Source organism: Sturnira hondurensis, unplaced genomic scaffold (assembly GCF_014824575.4).
Source record: "Sturnira hondurensis isolate 20B ecotype Veracruz unplaced genomic scaffold, ASM1482457v3 Scaffold0020958, whole genome shotgun sequence".
NCBI lineage: Eukaryota > Metazoa > Chordata > Mammalia > Chiroptera > Phyllostomidae > Sturnira > Sturnira hondurensis.
Genome location: NW_028093589.1, coordinates 57,796 through 78,598, shown reverse-complemented (window position 1 = coordinate 78,598; position 20,803 = coordinate 57,796).

Here is a 20,803-nt window from a genome sequence, read left to right as displayed (position 1 = left end):
GCCAAGGTGATCTGAAACCCAGTTGCTAGGATCTCTGAGAAGTGTAAATGACTCCTATTCATCATCTTCCAGAGTTTGTGACTCCTCATTAGAGGGACTGCCGGGCGGCAGCAGACCAGCAGACGCGGAGGGGCTAGAAAGGGAGGTGGTAAGAGAAGTTCTCCCATAGCACACGTTATTTTCGTTTTCATGATGTTTTCTAAAATTTCTCAGTGAACAAGCATACATGATGTTTGATGATTACCATAAAGATATAATTTCACTTTTTTCCTAACTTACTATGTCAGAAAATTCAAACCTATAGAAAAGCTGATAAAATAACATTATGTGAACTCTATCCTTCACCATTTGTCAACATGGTCCACATCCGATTCTGTCTCACACACAGTGTGTTCAGTATGTAGTGTGTTCTTTCTGCTCAAGCATTTATACACAGGCATTTATCCTTTTTTGGTTCAACCACTTAAAAGTAATTTGCCGATATGACAACACTTCACCCCTACATACTTCAGCAAGGATCCCGAGAACCAAGAACCAATTGATCCCGAGATCAATGAACCAATGATCTCGTTCATTCTCTTATGTAACCACTGTCTTAACTTGTGCTGCTGGACCAGAATGCCACAGACCGTGTGGTCTGTAAATGAACGAAGCTTATTTCTCACAGTTTTGGAGGATGGAGGTCTGCGATCAGGTTCTGGTGAGAGCCCTCTTCTGGGTTGCTGATAGTGGTTTCCTCCTTCTGTGGTGGAAAGGACGAGAGAGTTTTCTGGGCTCTCTTACTAGTACATTAGTCCCACTCATGGGAGTCCCCCCAGCCGCCACCCCATGACCTGATCACCTCCTCGAAGGTGCCCACCTCCTAGCATCATCGCATTGGGGGTAGGGATTTCAACATGTGAGTTGTGGGAGGGGGACACAAACATTCAGTCCATACCAACCACCACAGCATTAATATGCCCTCCCAAAATGATGAGCAATATAAATCTTATGTAATACACAGCGCATACTCACACTGCAGCAATTGTCTTAAAGTGCTTTCTATGGTTGGTTGTGTTTTTTAATCCAGGAGCCAGTCACGGATCATTCTTTGTGTTTCACTGTCATGTCTCCTTAGTGTCCTTAATTCTTGAACAGTCCCATTGCCATTTTTAAAAAGAATCCGGTCCAGTTGTCCTGTTGAGTGTTCCACGGTCTGAATTTGCATGCCCCTATTCCCGCAGTTCCATTTAGAGGACATGCTGTTGGCAAGAATACTACGTAAGCGCTGGCTGGTGCAGCTCAGTGGATTGAGCGTGGGCTGCAAAGTAAAGGGTTGCCAGTTCAATTCCCAGTCAGGGCACAGCCTGGGTGGCGGGCCAGGTCCCCATTTGAGGCTCTGTGAGAGGCAACTACTCATTGATGTTTCTCTCCCTCTTTTTCTCCTCCCTTCCCCTCTTTCTAAAAATAAATAAAAATAAAATCTTTAAAAAAAAGAATACTACGTAAGTGATGTTGTGAACTTTGTCCTGTATCATGTCACAGCTGATACAGATCAAGGAGGAGGGATGTCCTGGGAGGAGGGATGCTGAGTTTGAACCAGATGGTGCCCTCCAGGTATCCCTTTTCCCTCTATAATTAATCACTCTCCCATGGGGTGGTACTTTGGTTCTGTGTGACTATTTTGTTCCCCAACAACCATTCATCTCATGAAAGCTTTTAGTGTCTGTTGCTGATTCTTGCCTGACTTGACTGTTGCATCTGTTGGTACATATTTTTTTTTCAAACACTATTAAATGTTAGTATGAACACTATCTAGTACTATCAAGAAAAACAAAAAGCCCTGGCTGGGGAACTCGGTTGGAGTGTCGTCTGCTACACCAAGGTCTCGGGTTTGGTCCCTCATTGGGACACATACAAGAAGCAACCAATGGGTACATTAGTTAGTGGAACAGCAGATCTCTCTCTCTCTCTAATCAATAAATTAAAAAAAGAGGACATAAACAACGGATTTTTAAGTATGAGAAAAAAGAAGGTGGAGAACATTCTAATTCATTAAAATATCGACCTTACCTGAAAACATTTTCTTTTAGATGACATAATTTCTTTCTGTTTTGCCTTTAAGGAGTCACTCACCTGCATAATGTAGGCGTTATTATTTACTAAGGTGACATAGGGAGAAAGCAAAGTGTACTTTCACACAGCACACGTCCCTTACCTAGTCTAGATGAGGTGTACACTCATAGAAGTAAAAAATAGTAAGAGGACAGATAAGTGCTGGATGAGTGGTAAGGATAAGAACACTCTCTTTTCTGACTAAGTGAAACTGCTCACCTGGCTGCCCACATGCTCCTCCTATTCTTGTCTCTGTGGCTTGACTTCTCCCAACACTAATTCCTCTACTGTGAATGTTCTCCTACCTTTGTGTCTGCAGGTTCCTATACTAAACTACGCCAGTGCTTCAAGACTGAGCTAGCACATCTTCTCAAAAACAATAACAACAAGCCTTCTCTGATCTCTCTTCTCTAAGAAGTGGCTTCTCCAAATTCTGCACATAGTCTGGGATCAATTTACCCAATTTTTTGACTGTCCGGTGTTAAATCACTCTCTAACTCGGATTACACACGTGTGTGGGATCTCCTCCCAGACCGCACACTCTGAGGCCGAGCTTCCCCAATTTACCTAGGCTCACTACGGGCCCCTTTTCTGATACTTTGCACTTCTGCTACTTTACAGAAGTGAACAATCATCACTGCTTCAATAAACTATCCCTCAGGTACTAGAGTGGAATTGTGCTGTTCATAATCTTGATGAGAAGCTCTAGTCTTTCCCTCAGTGCTTCTTTTTTTCAAACATGTTCCATACAGGAGTAGGTTAATGAGGAAGCTTCCTTTACTCCCTTCCTCTAGACAGAGGGAAAAAAATAACAGGAAACCAACCCACAGCAGACAATGAAGATGAATATCAAATATTTGTTCCTTTCTGTACAAGAGGAGTTGTGCAAAATACTAGGTCATCATAGCAGCACTTGAAAGAACCAGGTTGTTTTGAGCTTTAAGAATTTCCAGTACAGCAATTTAGCTGTTTTTTGATGTGAGGGAAGTAAAGTTAAAATAGAGCCTTTTAAGAGAATAGTCCAAGTATCCACTATCATTACCTGGAAGCTATGCTATTTACCAAACTTGTGATCTGGCAACCTGGTCCCTGCTGTGGCCAGATAACTTGCTTCCTTTACTATTCCTCCCCACAAGCTGTACACTGTAGGGAAAGAAAGAGAAAGCACTGTTTACTGAGTAAGTTCTGTGTCACTGCAATATCATGAGTTAAATATTATCTCCATTTTATAGATAAGAACAGTGAGTTTCATAGATAACAACTTGATTCCTGTTGCGCAGCAAGAAAGGATAAAACTGAGATTTTACAACACTTATCTTTCTGCCCTGACCGGTGGGGCTCAGCTGGTTGGGCATCTTCCTGCAAGGTGAAAGGTTGCTGGTTCAATTCCAGGTCAGGGCACATGCCTAAGTTTTTGGTTTGGTTGAGGTTGGGGTAGGAGTTGGGGGTGGAGCACATGTGAGAGGCAACCAGTTGATGTGTCTCTCCCTTCCTTCCCCTGTCTCTAAAAAAAAACAACAACAAAAACAAACAAGCACAAACCTACATCTTTCTGTCCCCAAATTCATGGCATCCTACAACTGTGTTTATACAGATGCCTGCCTCCTACACCAGAGTGAGGTCCTTAGGTCCATGCCCCCTACCCCAGTGCCTGGTGCATAAATACTGTACGATTGAATACCTCCCAGTTCCCATTACCCCTTTCATCTTATCTCGCAGAATCTCACCTTTACTGGACATTCACCCTCCCCAGGCAGCCAGGGGCTCCAGGAGACCCTGACCCCACCCCAGCTGCAGGACCTGTGAAGTAGGTGTAATAGATAGATGTCCACCTGTTTCATAGGAGACCAGAGGCTCCTGGAAGTTGCCCATGTTGCCCTTGGATTATGAGTAACCAAGCTGGGATTCGAACAGCAGCTCGGCTCTACAACCAGCGTCGCCGCCAGCACACTGCACTGCCCTTGAGAGCTGTCTTCACGAAGGAACGTTCACACACCTACGCACTGTCAAACACATGGTGCTAGCCTTAGAAACAAACAATAAGTGAGCTTTCCTTGGCAGACTCTGCAACTTCATAAATTAGTAATCCAAATAGTGGTGACAGCCATCCATTATATATACCTATTATTAGGTAGAAAGAGAGAGGCCTACAAGTCATGTACCACCAGCATGGCCTTCTAGGTGCAAAACGGTATCGAGCCTTCTAAGAAGTAGTGAAAGCGCGGCCGAAATATCTCTTCCCCTTTGACATCTGTCCTGGCAGCAAGAGAGAACGAAAGAGGAAGACTTCCTAAGCGAACTGAGCTAGAAGCCTGGAGACCCAGTTAGGAACCCCTCTCTATCAGAGACCAGCTGTGTGACTTTAAGTGGGTCACGCAATGTCTTTACTACTGATAGTAAAATAGCGGCCGTGAAAATGTTTTGCAAATATTAAGTGCTTCAAGTAGTTATTTGTTCCATGTTTGACACTAAGCTGCTTCTATGTGCTTGGTCTTAGGGGAAATATAAGAATAATTTAGGCATGGTTTATGCTGTGGGTGTCTGTTGTTTTTGCAGGTCTAGCTTCTATTAAGAGCAGACAGCTTTTCCTTTGAAGATATGTCCATCCCCTACTCCATGAGGCCTGGTGGGGTTGTCAATTACAATGCTAGGTCCCCACAGGAGTGGGTATGAGATCCAGGCTGGCTAATTAGATGTGGTGATGGGTTCAGAGATGGACATGTGACCCAAATCAAGGCCTGTCAGACACCTCCCAGAGATGTGGTAGAGGTTGCTAGAACACGGTCTCTCCTGTAATCCCTAGATAGAACCACGCTGCCTACTACAGCAGAGCCATTCTCCTCAGTTATGCAGAGGAAGCATAAATATGAGAGCATGAGCTGTGAGAAGCCAGGTGGACTGCAAGGGAGCCCTGAAGCCAAGTGAATTCCTGGACTTTTCAGTTTGCTAATTCAATAGATTCTCTTGAGTTGAGTTTCTGTTACAACCAAAAGAAACCTGATTAATCTGAGTCCTCAAATTATTCATGTCTTATGCTTATGAACTGTATAATCATTTACTTAATAATCAAAGAAAAGGGACTTCCAAAAAAGCATATCAGTTGATTTTAAAACATGTCAGCTAAGTTCAAGTGTTTTGTAAGGCCCCCAGAACCCTGGAACCTCACAGCTGGAGGGCAACTTTCCAGCGAAGCCACTTCCCTCTCTGCCTGGAGCAGAGTTGGTGGTTAGCGACAGTTGTGTGAAACCCAAACCTGTTATTTCACTTGTACTTGTTTTTGTGTGTATACACATGAAATATTCAATACTTAATACTATATAATAGTTATAAAATAGAGTATTATACAATATATGGTATCACATGCATGACACTGAAGAGGTGAATGCATTAGACTATTTAAAGAAACCTAGCTAGGGTAAAGGGGGCACTCTGGAAATGAGAAAGAGTATATGCAAAAGCCTGCGTCTGGGAGGGGACAACCTCTCACCCCTTCCCATCCTTACACACTGAAACAAGGATGCAAGGTAGACTATGGAGAGAACTGCATAGGCTGGAATTTTCAATCATATGGTGTAGGCAAGGAAGTCCCACAAGCAAAACTATGTTAAGACAAGAGACCCCTGGTAACTATGGAGAGAATTGGATTGGGGAAGACTGAGGCTTCAGATGGATGACTGAGAGTACTATTGTGTGTTTTTTCTAAAACCTGGCATTTCCCTGACTTCCAAAACCCTCAAAAGTTCTGAGTAACAAAAAGCTTAGTTTATTATGCTCTCTTCCATCGGGGCCTGTGTATTCACTGCAGCTCACCTCCAATTCGGTCAAGTTCCCCTTCTCAGGGCCTCTTAACTCATCCTGTTTTGTAGACGCAGCTCAGGGTTCAACTCCAATCTTGCCTCTTTATCAAACATTTTCTGGCCACTCCATCCTATTTCAGCCTCTCTGAAACTCCCCCTCCCCAGAATTTCTGACTATTAGGGTCTGTCAGTCTGAGATAAGCTAGGTAAAAGTGATTAAGAAAGGATAAAGACTCTAAACGTTCGAGTATAGTGTATCTTAAGTTGTTATTTTAATGTAAACATATTCTGCCATACTCGGCTCAGCGGAAAATTCCTGGAGGGCAAAAAATTCTTTTCAGACTTCTTTGAATTCTAAAGAGCCCTGTACTTACTAATACCAGCACATTTCATAATTTTCAAGCCCTGCTTAGCCCTCACATTCTTTCAAGCTTGGCTCCAGAGAGCTGTGCTTTTACTGAGGAAACCTCGGCCACTTTCATCTCTGTCAAAGGGTATCTGGGGTCATCTCTCCTCTGTCATCCTCACTCCCTCCCCACTGCCTGAGTCTCACGGCCACTCCACTGCATTGGCTTTTGTTCTGCAAGTGTGCCTCCTGGGGGCGTCTGCTGCTCCAATGGGAAGTCCTTCCCCTGGTTTCTGTGTTCAAACAATACAAGAGCTCTTTTTTTCTTTTTAAAGAGTAAATTTTTGTGTAACACTAAGGACCACTAATAATCTGGAGAAGTTATTAAAGGTAACTCATCTTTGCTTTTCGTGAACCCGACTACTGGCCCTTAACTCAGGTTTACACAGGAATCGATTCAGCATTGTACTGAGTATTGAGGTACCAGCAAATTTGCCAGGTTCCCACTGTGCAAATACCCAGATAGTTGGAATTCCTCTGTTTTCCAGCTCAAAAGGCTTTGTTAAGGGCGCATTATCAATGTTGACTCAGGCTGGTCTTCAAGTATTAGGTTGGCTTACTCTTTAAGTCTCATTGTTCATTTAGCTTCATTATTATTAATATGATGTTTTGCTTTGCTAACCATGTAGTTTTAACGATGCTTATTTACATGGACAGGATTTTGCAGCCATAATTTCAAGAAACTGGGCTTTACCATGTGCAGGGTTTGATATTCAAACAGTACTGGAGTTCGGTTCCCTGCTGTATCTCAGTAGCCAGCACACTCTGACACACAGTAGGTGGCCGATAAATCTGTTGTCGCAATGTATGGAAGGTCTCCGCACACAGGGTTTTGAGAGATATGTAGGACATAAAACCTGGTAGTGGACTGGATGTCCGGAGCGTCAGGATGAGCACAGATTTCTGAGAGGAAAACAGGATACTGTTTCTACACCAGTGTTTTCTTCATGTGGGTGGGGCGCCCTTCCTAATTTAGAACCTTCTCACTGGGAGCGCAATTCCAAAATCCAGAAAGAAGCTTTAGGAAGAAAAATAGATCTGACCCCACTCCAGAGTCATTTCCTGGTAAAGAGCACCTCAGGGTGGGTTCATAGGTCGTGTCCTTAGAAACAAAGTCACAAATCAGAGCACAGACTCTTTACCTTTCCCCGCCTTCCTGGATTAAAAGTAATGGTGAACTTAATCTAGGGCTTCAACTGATCTGGTTACTAAATTTTAAGAGTCATGAGGTCACATCCTCTCCTTATCCTTGGGGACTGGTTTTAACCATCCACGGATTTTAAAACTTGTAAAGGAAAGGAAATAACACCCCTCTGGGTCTTTTGAACTGGTAGGTCCTACCGGCCAATGGGCTCCACCCCAGCCCCTCAGAAGAGAAAAGTCAGACTTTCAGAGCTGGCAAAACAACAAAGTTTGGATTTTTCAATGGAAACAAAAACAAACATTTACAAACCTTTTCCCACTTCTCAGCTTAACTCCAGGCCACCATTTAATAAGAAAATACTTATTCTCTGTCCTCATTTTTTTATAAGAAAAAACCCTACACCACTTTTCTCTCTATTAAATTGTATATTTTATACAATATAGTATAGTAAATTGAATCTACATATTACATATACACATATATAATTTTAAAATATATATCATGGCCCTGGCTAGTGTGGCTCAGTGGATTGAGTGTGGGCCTCCAAACCAGAGGGCTGCTGGTTTGATTCCCAGTCAGGGCACATACCTGGGTTGCAGGCCACTTCCCCAGTAGGGGGTGTGTGAGAGACAACCACACATTGATGTTTTCCACTCTCCTTCCATTTCCCTCTCTCTAACAATATGCTTTTAAAAATATTTTAAAATACATAATACGTTTTAGATATATTTTTTAAGATTTTATTTATCTTTAGAGGGGAAGGGAAGGAGAGAGAGAGAGAAATACAATGTATGGTTGCCCCTCGTGCATCCCCCGCCGGGAACTGGCCTGCAACCCAGGCATGTGCCCTGACTGGAAATCGAACCGCAATCCTTTGGTTCGCAGGCCCATGCTCAATCCACTGAGCTACACAAGCCAGGGCTAGATATTTTTTTAAAGCTATTTTATTGATTAATAAAACCCAGAAATTTAAAAGTTATTTATTCATATTTTTTAAGGACTTACTAGCTGGCTTTGGTAGAATTTTTAAATAATGTTTCCTCCTCTTATTTGTAATATGTGTTAAATAATTATAATTAAATGCTAGATAAAAAGTGATTTCTATTTATTTAATTTCCTACTTATTCCTAAAATTAGATACAACCAATTTCTATGTTGCTATTTTGAACAGGTCTATTTTGTTAGCATGGGGCTTCAGTTACCTGCTATGTTTACATAACTATCTCAAAACTTAAATGCTTATATCTTCTCTCAGTCTAAAGGCTTAAACTAGACCGCAAGCAAGGCAAAGGTTACAGCATGAAAGTAAATAATGAGAAAGCCTCTTAAAATAACTCTGCCGGCTGCAGTATTTCCACAAAACAATATTTCTAAAACCAGTTCTGGAGGTCATAAGCATAATTGGGTGACTTGTTTTATTTTCTTTAAAAATGTTTAAAGCCTTTTTTAAAAAAAAGTTTATTTATGTATTTTTAGACAGATGGGTAAGGAGGGAGAAAGAGAGGGAGAGAAACATTGATGTGCAAGAGATACATCGACCAGTTGCCTCTCGCACGCCCCAACCAGAAACCTGGCCTGCAACCCAGGCCTGTGCCCTGACAGGGGAATCAAACTGTAGCCTTTTGATTCTCAGTCTGGTGCTCAGTCCACTGAAACACACCATCCAGGGCTGGGGGGTTTGTTGTAATTTAAAATTTTCTTATTGATTTGAGAGGGGGAGGGAGGGGAAGAGAGGTATAGATTTGTTCCACTTACTTATGCATTCATGGGTTGACTTTTTAAATTTTTTTATTCATCGATTTTTTTTTTAGAGAGGGGGAAGGGAGGGAGGAAGAGAGAGAGAGAGAGAGAGAAAGATTGATTGGTTGCCTCTCGCATGTCCCCAACTTGGGCATGTGCCCTGAATGGGAATCCAACCTGCGACCTTCTGGTTCACAGGTCAGCACTGAATCTCACCAGTGGTATGGTGAGCCACACCAGCCAAAGCCATTAATTAATTCTTGTATTACCCTGACTAGGGGTCATATTGGTTTTTCTTCTGAAGAAAATTTAGTTCAGATTATTCTGGAGCCTGTATTTATATGTCTTCTGATGAGTAAAGAAATGGATTTAGCCAAAACTAGATCAAATACAGAATATATAAAGAACTCTTACAACTCAACAACAAAAAATAACCCAATTAAAGCATAGGCAAAGGACTTGAATAGACATTTTTCCACAGAAGATATACACATGAACAATGAGCACATGAAAAGATGCTTAACACCACTAATCATTAGGGAAACACAGGTCAAAACCATAATGAGACATCACTTCACACTCATTAGGATGGCTCTTCTCAAAAAAGACAGAAAATGACAAGTATTGGTGAGAATGTTGAGACATGGAAACCACCATGCATTGCTGATGGGAATGTAAAATGGTATAGCCACTGTCGAACCAGTTTGGTGGTTCCTCAATAGGTTCCATATGGAATTACCATATGACCCAGAAATTTCACTCCTTAGTATATACTCCAAAGAATCCAAAGCAGAAACTCAAACAGGTGTCAATATTCATAATGTTACTGGCTTTGGGGTTCTTGGGTTCCTACGATAAAAGTCAAGAGGAAACTCAAGAGAAAGTTCCAGACAGATTTTATTAAGCTTACCCTTGAGCATAATGGAGGCAGCACAGAGTTTGAAAGGAAAGTCCTGTGAACTGACTCTGACTCGGAGGCTGGCTCTGCTTGGCTGCTCTTATTCTATTTTTTAAAAGATTTTATTTACTTATTTTTTTAAGAGAGGAAGGGAGGGAGCGAGAAAGGAAAGAAACACCAGTGTTTCTTTGGGGAGAAACATCCATCGGTTGCCTCTTGAATGTCCCCAACTGGGGACCCAATCCACAACCCCAGCATGGACCCTAACTGGGAATTGAACCAGCGAACTTTTTGTTCATAGGCTGGCACTCAATCCACTGAGCCACACCAGCCAAGGTTCTGCTTGGCTGCTTTTATAAGCTGGGGATGAGGCAGGCATATTGGAAAAGGCGGGCTTTTGGAATTTTCCATGTCAGCATTTAGCTATTTTCTTCCTTCTGTCAGGTTGCTTAGCAACTGTGGGTTTTGATATCTGCAAGAAAGTAAGCAGTCGGAAAGAACATAAGAAAGGCTACTTCGGCACTCTTGGGCAAGGAGTGGAAGAGTGGTGACATTCTTTTTTTTCCTTTTTATTGAATTTATTGGTTTGACAATGGTTATCAAAATTATACAGGCTTCAAGTGCACATTTTTACAACACATCATCTGTACACTGTGTTGTGTTTGGGGTAGTGACTCTCTTGTGGTTAGCTAATCTGGTGTTTCTTCTAGCATCCTTGGGTTCCTGGGCCCAGGCTCCCATGCTGTCTCAACCACAGCATTATTCACAATATTCAAAAGTTGGAGACAACCCAAATGCCCATCAAAAGATTAATGGATAAGAAAAGTAAGATATATACGTATAATGTAATATTATTCAGCCATAAAAAGGGAGTCAGTACTGACACATGCTACAACAAGGGTGAATCTTGAAAATGTTATGCCAAGTGAGATAAGCCAGACACAAAAGGAAAATATTGTATGATTCTATTTATATGAGTCATATAGAATTCACACCTATGAGACAAAAGTAGAATCGAAGTAACCAGGAACCGTCGGGGAAGCATGAATGAGGAGTTGTAGTTTAATAGGTACAGAACTTCTGTTTTGGATGATGATAAAATTCTGAAAATGAATAGTTGTGATTGTTGCACAACATTGTGAACAGACTTAATGTCAATGAATTGTATACTTTAGATGGTAACTTTTATGTGTATTTTACCACAATAAAAAAAGAAAAAGAAAGAAACACCCTGGCTGGTGTGGCTCAATGGATTGAGTGCTGGCCTGTGAACCAAAGGGTTGCTGGTTGGATTCCCAGTCAGGGCACATGCCTGGGGTATGAGCCAGGTGCTCAGCAGGGGGTGCACAAGAGGCAACCACACACTAATGTTTCCCTCCTTCTTTCTCCCTGTCTTCCCCTCTAAAAATAAATAAATAAAATCTTTTTTTTTAAGAAAAAGAAAAAAAACAGACAAGGTCTGGGAGTTTTCTGTCGGATATCTTACCACATTTCAAATGTGATAGACCCATTCTTGAGCTGATTCTTGACACCAGGGCATGGCCACAGGTGGTCAGCTCAACATCAGGTCTTTTGGTCCACCCATATTAAAAGGTAAAATTCTTTGACCAATTTGAATGGTAGGAGAAAATCTGAAACTCAATTTGCAATCTGTTTTTTTAAAGAGATATAAAAGTTCTATAACTGGAAAACCAACAAGGAAAAGGATAGGAAAGGTGCTAAATAGCTAGTTTGTAATCACAAATTCTTCATAAGCATGTTAAAACTGAAGGCATATTTTTTAACCTAAATTTTTTATTATCACAATATAAATACATATTCAATGTGGAAAAATAATACATAGTGTTACCAACCCAGAGAAAACAACTGTTAGCACTTTGATGGATTTCCTTAAATTATTTTTTCTGTGGTGTGCACAAAAAATATGTGAGCATATCTCTAATACATATAATATATAAGCAATGTATAATTGTGTATACTTCATACTGTATCTATTAACTATGCTTCCTTCTTTTTTCATCCAATATTATATCATAAGCACTTTATCGACTTTTTTCCTTCAAAGAATTTGATTTTTTAACTAATTTTTAAAAGATTTTATTTATTTCTCTTTAGAGGGGAAGGGAAGGAGAGAGGGAGAGAAATATCAATGTGTGGCTGCCTCTCCTGGGCCCTCTGCTGGGAACTGGCCTGCAACCCAGGCACGTGCCCTGACTGGGAATTGAACCGCGGTTGTTTGGTTCACAGGCCCATACTCAATCCACTGAGCTACACCAGCCAGGGCTGATTTTTACAAAACATTTTATTTATTAATATTTATAGAGGGGGAGGCAGGGAGAAAGTGAGGGAGAGAACATTGATGTGAGAGAGAAACATCAATTGGTTGCCTCTCATATGCACCCAACCAGGGACAGAACCCACCACCCAGGCATGTGCCCTGACCTGGAATCAAACTGGTGACCTTTTGCATTGTGGGACAACACCTAACCAATTGAGCCACATGGGTCAAGGCAGAACTTGATTTTTTTAAAGATTTTATTTATTTATTTTTAGAGAGAGGGGAAGGGAAGGAGAAAGAGAAGGACAGAAATATCAATGTGTGGTTGCCTTTCTCCTGTCCCCTACTGGGGACCTGGCCTGCAATCCAGGCATGTGCCCTGACTGGGAATTGAACCAGCAACTTTTTGGTTCACAGCCCGCACTCAATCTACTGAGGTACACCAGGGCAGAACTCGACTTCTAACCACTGCATAACATTCCATCATATAGATATGCCATAAGTTATTTAAATTTTCTGTTCTCAAACCTTTTGGTTGTTTCCAGTTGTAGAAATAAAGGAAGACCACCCACATGAGAACAAACAGAAGTTATTTATGCAAAGCTGGCTGCGAGAAAGACATGTGCACTTGGCAGACTCAAAGGCAGGGAGAGGAGTTGAAAGGCTTGATATGTGGAAAGAAAAGAGAGGCTGCAGGCAAGCCCTGAGCTGGAGGTGGGCTAAGTAGATGTGGGCATTATGTGAATGGTTAGAGGAGCACATTTGGCTTTCTCTGCTCCTAAACTGCAAGGTATGGGAGAGGATTAACAACTTGATGAATAACAGCAGTTATTCTGGCTGATATTCAGCCAAAAACTGGCTGTTATTCATCAAGTCCTCACAGTTTGGGGCTGATTTCTTATAGAGGTTGCACTTCATCTTCTTGGACTCCCTACAGGACAATTGTGTGTTGGTTTTGCACAATGTGTGCATATTCATATGTGCGCTATTATAAATACTGAGAAGAACATGTATCCATAAATATGATTGCACATACCTATGAATTTGTCTTTGGGATGAACTCCTAGAAGCGAGATTGCCAAGTGAGAACATGCTGCTTTTTTGAAGAAGTGCATTACATTTTGACATTTGGGCAATGGACAGTTACATGATTTACCAACTTCAACTCTCAACAGCTATGTATGAGAATGTTTGTTTTTCTCTCTTATATTCAGCAAGATAATTTCAATGCCAAAATAATCCATCTGTTATTCAAATAATAATTAACCAAACAAATTAACATGAGTTTGTTGAGCATCAGTGATGTGTTCCACTCTGCTGAGGAGTGTGGAAGACAGAGATAGTGTGAGACTCGGTTTCTGCCCTCCTCTGGCATACAGCATAGCCAGGGAATAGAAAATGAATATAAGGAAGTACATCTGGGCTGCCAATCGTTCTGGCAGCCTCTCTCATGAGAACTGGATGACATCTTCTTTAGCTCTCTGACTCAGCATTCCGTACATTTATGGAACCAGGAGAGTAACAAATTGTGACCTCTGCACCTCTGACTATAAGTGGTACAGGAGAAGAAAGGGTGAGGATGTGAAGGGTGAGGAGTGAAATAAGCTGGGCATTCAGAGGGGAGGCATCCAGGCCACAAATGCTTCCATGTAAATCCTGTTAAGAATAATGCCCTGTAGGTAGAAGTGCACATTGTTTGTGTGGGAAATTGAGGACCTGCCTCTGGGCTCCAGTTTCCTCATTTGTAATGTGGGCTAAGAATAGGTTCATAGCGTTGATGTTGGTTGGGATTCAGTGAGTTAGACCGGTGCTGGATGTCTTCCCCTAGATCTACTCTGACCCAGGAAGCTGACCTGGGTAGGCTGCTTCACCAGGCTCCTTACCTCTGCCTTCTGATTGGGTTCAGCCAATGGGAGATACCAGTGGGATATGGAAGGAGGAGGTTGGAATATTTGCTCCCTGGCTCTCTCCCCTGGGTATCCCATGGGCTGGACATAAATACAAATTCCTTGCCCTCACTCCAGACTGGTGAAAAAATCCCAGAGAGAACTAGAAATTTAAATTCATAACAGTGTCCCTGGTGATCCTGATCACCAGGTCAACCACTTCAAAAGCCCAAGCTGACTCACAGAAATCAAGGTGTCATGGTCTCCACTCTGGCAGTTTGGAATTAAAGACAGTGGGCTTCAGGGAAGAGAAAGGTAATCCTCTTTCAACTTATATCATTATTGCTTTGCTTGGCCTGTTTTGGGGCTTTATATAAATGGGATTGTCTAATATTTACCCTTGTCTGGCTTTTATTGAGTATTATGTCATGGTAGCAGTGATTCATTCTTTCTCATTGTTCTGTAGCATTCTGTTATATGACTATACCATAAAATAGGGAAGGGCTGGTGTTTCTCCCACATTACTAACAAACACTGTGGTACACTCACACAATGGAATACTATGCAGCGGTAAAAATTAAGGAACTCTTACCTTTTGCAACAGCATGGATGGAACTGGAGACTTATGCTAAGTGAAATAAGCCAGTCAATGAAAGACAAATACCATACGATCTCACTTATATGCATAAGTGGAATCTAATGAACAAAATGAATTAACAAGCAAAATAGGACCAGAGGCATAGAAATATGGAACAGACTGATGGCTGTAAGAGGAGTGTGGAAAGGTGGGGACTGGTTGAAAGAAGGTGAAGGCATTAGTCATAGAACATATATGAATGACCCGCAGACATGGAAAACCTTGTGGGGACTGACTGTGAGAGTGGGGGCGTGGGCTGGTTGGAGGTGGGCAAAGTGAGAAAAAATTGGGACAACTAGTAGTAGCATAAACAATAAAATATTTAAATTAGGAAAAAAGAACCCAGCATTTTCCCCACCTGTCATATATTCTTTGGCCTCCCACCCTAGCACAAGCAAAAAGAGTTCATTGGCATAAATACAACACTGTAAGAATAAAAGCATATGAGGTCTCTGTGGAAAAAGTGCAATCATTGTCAATGTAACAAGAACAATTTTCATGACATCGATGTAACCTGGCAGCCAAGGAGAGTGGACTAGAATGCACGTGCATGAACAATGACTTGACTGTACTAGTCAGTGGAGGTGGCAGACACCATTGAGTGAGCATGTGTACTGCATGGCCATCACATTAAAAATGTCTGAGTGAGTAGAGCAATGAATCTGCATTGAATTTTGCATTAACCTTGAATATTCCTCCACAGAAACTATTCTGATGATTCAGAAGGCCGCAGCTATGGGCAACTGGGGACTGGCAGCTTCATCACAGCATTGTACCTGCTCATGCATCACGTCTCATGCAAAGTTTTTTGGCCAAACATCAAATCACCCTGGTGACTCAGCCCCCCTGCAGCCCAGATTTGACACCCTGTGATTTCTGGCTTTTTTCCAAAACTAAAATAACCTTTGGACGAGATTTCAAACTGTCGATGAGATTCAGGAAAATATGAAGGGGCAGCTGATAGTGATTAGGAGAACTGTGTGAGATCCCAAGGTGCCTACTTAGGGGGTCTGAGGCATCATTACTCTATGTATAATGTTTCTGGTATCTTGTATCTTCTTCACTAAATGTCTCTGTTTTTCATATTACATGGCTGAATACCTTGTGGACAGCCTCATATTTTATGAATAATCTGTGAATGTTTGCTATGACACTGTGTGCTAAGATACAGCTTTAAGTGTTTTACATGTTTCAGCTCACTTAAATCTTCACAGAAACTTTAGGGGGGAGGTGATATATTTTGCATTATATAATACAATAGGAACCCAAGGCACAAAGAGGTGGAGGAACTAGTTTGAGGTTACACAGCTAGGAAGTGGCATGGTCAGGGTTTGCACCCAGTCTGGTCCCAGAAGCAGTACTCCTAACCACACAGCTTCTAACAAAGTTCATGGGCCTATGGCACACCAATGACTTCTATGAAAGAGAAAAACATGGCTAGGTCTCATAAATAGTATACACAAAGCATCTACTTTGCATATAGGAGGGGCCCATTTGTGTTCAGCTTATATCACAAAATGGAAAAAAAATGGAGATGGGAAGACCAGCTAAGTGGCCATTCCAGCTTAGATGTGACAGCTTAGATGTCCTTGTCACAAAGACAAAGAGGAATTACTATAGGCTAACCATTCAGTACCAATTCTTCGTCATGAGAATAGAATCAAGGCACAACCTATAGGGAAACAGTGACACTATGAAAGTGACTCATGAAGAATTACTCACTGATATAGGGCGTGTTGACATCAGATGATTACAACAATGTTTTTGCAATATGTCCTTTCTCCATAGTCTGATTTTAAACCCTTAATCCCAAGGGTTTCTAAGAAACTCCTGGATATCACCATTGTTTGTATGAAGAGCAACAGACCATGTCCATCAGCCTGTTTCAGCTGAATCACATGGCAGACACCTTCCAAATACTTGCAAAGGTGGTTCTGCATAACTTTGTCCCGCGGTTTCACTCAGGTTTGCCCTTCAGCAATAACAATCCCTGGAGTACCTTGGACTCTTAACAACACTGGCGGGGTTCCAGATCACAAACAAGATTTAAACGGGGGGAGGGCTGGTGTTTTTCACACACTGGCAAAATTTTCCCCATCTGTCACACATCCTGCAACCTCCTGCCCTACGCACAAAGAGAATTCATAGGCATGAATGCAACTTTAGAGTAAATGTGTTTGAACAGGTATAAATAATCTTCAGGTTCGTTCCTTTTTAAAAATATTTTATTTATTTATTTTTAGAGAGCAGGAAAGGGAGGGAGAGAGAGAGAAACACCAATGTGATCGGTTGCCTCTTGCACACCTCCAACTGAGGACCTGGCCTGCAACCCAGGTATGTGCCCTGACTGGGAATTGAACAGGTGAAGTTGCAGTTTGCGGGCCAGCACTCAATCCACTGAGCCACACCAGCCAGGGCAGGTTTATTCTCGTGTAGACTTTATGTTTGGGAGGAAAATGGTTACAATCTGCTGTCTTAGATGGGGGTTGGGTTCAAAGTCACAAACACACACAATCTTGGGTTTCAAATATGTACCATTACACCAACAGTTGTAAGACTGTTGTGTTGCCCTAGCCATAAGTTTATATTTTTTTCCCAAGACCACTAGCACATGAGGCAGTTCTCAATTTCTGAAAGGACTGTGTTCCTAAATTTACATTGTTTTAAACTGGGGACATACTTTCCTTAAAATATACCTGTGATTATTAAAAATTGAGATATCACACATATACAGTTAAAAGGCACTACTTTTAAGTGCTTGTCTTGGTGAATATACCCAGGTAATCAACCAGATCAAGGAAAATCACCGGCAAAGCCTCCCTAATGCCCCTTCTAGCCAATAACCATCTCTTAGAAATAACCTCTATTCTGAATTCTACCATCATAAATTAACTTTTTATTGATACGGAACAGGCATATTTAAGTGCGTAAGTGAACTAATCTCAAGGGCAGAGTGAAGTACACACTGAAATATGCATATACTCATGGAACTACCACCCGGCGCAGTGCACAGGCCGTTTCCACACCCCAGAAGGCTGCCTCGTGCCCCTTCCTTGTCAATCACTGGCTCTCCCAAAGTAGCCACTGTTCTTAGTCACCATCACTCTGCCTGTATGCACATGCCTCTGGCTTCTGTTCAGCACTGTTGTTTCATAACAGCCGTTCATCTTTTTTTTAAAATTGTTCTATAGTACTTGTGACCTTACCACAATCGCCCATTTCTACAATGCCACTGTTGATGGTCATTTGGGTTATTGCCAATTTGGGGCTATTATGAGTAAAGCTGCTGGAAACCACCTTGTACATGCCTTTTAAAAATATATGTATTATTTTTATTATTTTTATTTTTAGAGAGTGGGGAAAGGAAGGAGAAAGAGAGGGAGAGAAACGTCAATGTGTGGTTGCCTCTCACATGGCCCCCACTGGGGATCCGGCCCGCAACCCAGTCATGTGCCCTGACTGGGAATTGAACCGTGACCCTTTGGTTCACAGCCCACACTCAATCCACTGAGCTACACCAGCCGGGGCTGTACATATCTTTTGATAAATACTTAGAGGTACAGGCAATTATTCAATCACATTGCTTTAGAGTGATAATGTTTTCTGAATCTCAAACCTGGAGACAGGAACTCATTTCCTGTGTCTAGGACATTAGTGGTGACCCTTCTGCCTTCTTTCTTAGCACCAGAAACACTCTAAGGTTAAAGATATTCTGTCTTTGGCTGTCATTTGTGTATCCGGCCTATTTACAACTGAATAGGATAAATCCCTGACCACACTTACAATTAGTACAACTACTGTTCTGTAGGTGCTATTTGTTTTCTTTCTGGCTCTCAGCATCTAAATCTCTCCATGCTTTTTGGGAATTCCCCGAGTGATGAATCTGGCAAGCGACCTAGGGGTTCATCAATACACTTCTCACTGAGTCACCTGAATCTGAGTCATGAGAGCCGTTCTCATCAGACGGGATTTCAGATGCTATTTAGGACGCCGCTCCTGCTGCAAAGGAGCAGAAAGCAAGCTTTATCTAGCTCAGTTCTCCAGCTCACCCAGCAATTCTGCAGTCTAGACAGTGGATGGTAATAAATTCTTCTTAAATCACACAGCTCAGCTTTCTGTGCCTTATAACTAAGAATCCTGACTGCGCCCTGGCTGGTGTAGCTCAATGGACTGAGCGCAGGCCTGCGAACCCAACAACCGTGGTTCAATTCCCAGTCAGGGCACATGCCTGGGTTGCAGGTCAGTTCCCAGCAGGGGACACACAAGAGGCAACCACACATTGATACCTCTCTCCCTCTCTCCTTCCCTTCCCCTCCCCTCTAAAGATAAATAAAATCTTTCAAACAATTACTATTTAAAAAAACTTAAAAAAAATCCTGACCGCTAAACTCTCCTCCCAAAATTCCCTACAAAACAATGATTACAAATACTTGTTTTAATTGATAACATAAAAAAGGTTTTCCTTTGTGTAAAAAGAGCAACCTTGTATGCTACTTACAATTCTCACTGTCTTGGTAAGTTTAATAACATTAGTTCCTCCAAAGCAAGTACATCCATTAAACAAATCAGTTTACAGGGCAATCAGAATTAAGTTTTTACATACTTGGAGGTAGAATGCACGGTAAGCTCCTTATATCTGGGGACCTTTGCCCGCTCCTTAATAAAGAAGAAAGTGAGGTGCCAAAGCTGTGTCCTATTAGTTGGAAAATGCTGTTCCTAATCCTCTGTTTCCTGCTTTCACACTGGCACAGGACCTTGTGGCTCCGGCAAGTTGGTCAGTTGAAATGGAGATGGAAATGGAATCAGAATGTGTCAGTGCCATTGTGTCCCCAGCAGGCTGTACCAGAATATACAGACCCCCAGGGAAACCCTGATGACATCACACTCATTAACAGCTCAAGTTACTAATAATGAACTGCACTTCCAGGAGTGAAAAGCCCTTACTGATAACATCAGAACAAAGCACGTGGAACTAAATGTAAGGATTTTAATAGGGCTTTGTGGTTTACAGTGTGACTTCAGATACTTTTACCTCATCTGCCCCCACTGCTCAGGGGAGCTGAGGGAGGCTTAAACCTACATCTATTCCTTGCTTTTTCCACCATATGACAGGAACATCAGTAATTTTAAAACAGTAATATAACTAAATTGTATTAAAATGAAATAAATAGAAAACTCTAAATTCAGAAAAATCATGATCATTTTATTACTTCTCATTTAAAACACAAAAACACACCATACTATATAATTTAAAAATATTTTGTTAATACCAAGACTTTTTTCCTATAATATGCTTATATAAATATAGGGTGGGGCAAAAGTATGTTTACACTTGTGAGTACTCAAAAGTTTATTCTTATATTATTATTGTATTTTTCCATACAAACTGTAAACCTACTTTTGCCCCACCCTATATAAACCTAAGGTAAGAATGGAAGGCTATGTTCCAAAATATTAATAGTGGCTCTCTCAGGTTGGGGGTTGTAGAATAATAATTATTTGTGTGTATTTGGAAGACTATAAGCTCATCTTCATTTTCTATAATGCATTACCTATATACTTTCTGAAAACACCTTTTGTCATTGTTGTTATTAAATAATCATTCTGATATTCTTCTACCTTTAAAGTAGTCAACTCGTTATCTAACTCAATGAAAACAGTATTTGAATATCCAATCACCACTTACTGAGCAAATACTTTCCTGGTATTTTATGTACATTATTGCAATTAGTTTTCACAACAATTTCATCAGGCCATATCACTTATCCCCAGGTAAGAAAGCTGATGCTCGAAGAAGTTCGCCCATCAGGCTCTCTCAGCAGCAGCTGGAGCCTTGGTTGCAGCGAGCCCGGAAGCCCACGTTCTCGGTCCACAGGGCTGACTGCCCTTCCCACCTGTGGCTCTCCCCGGCTTTCCCACCACA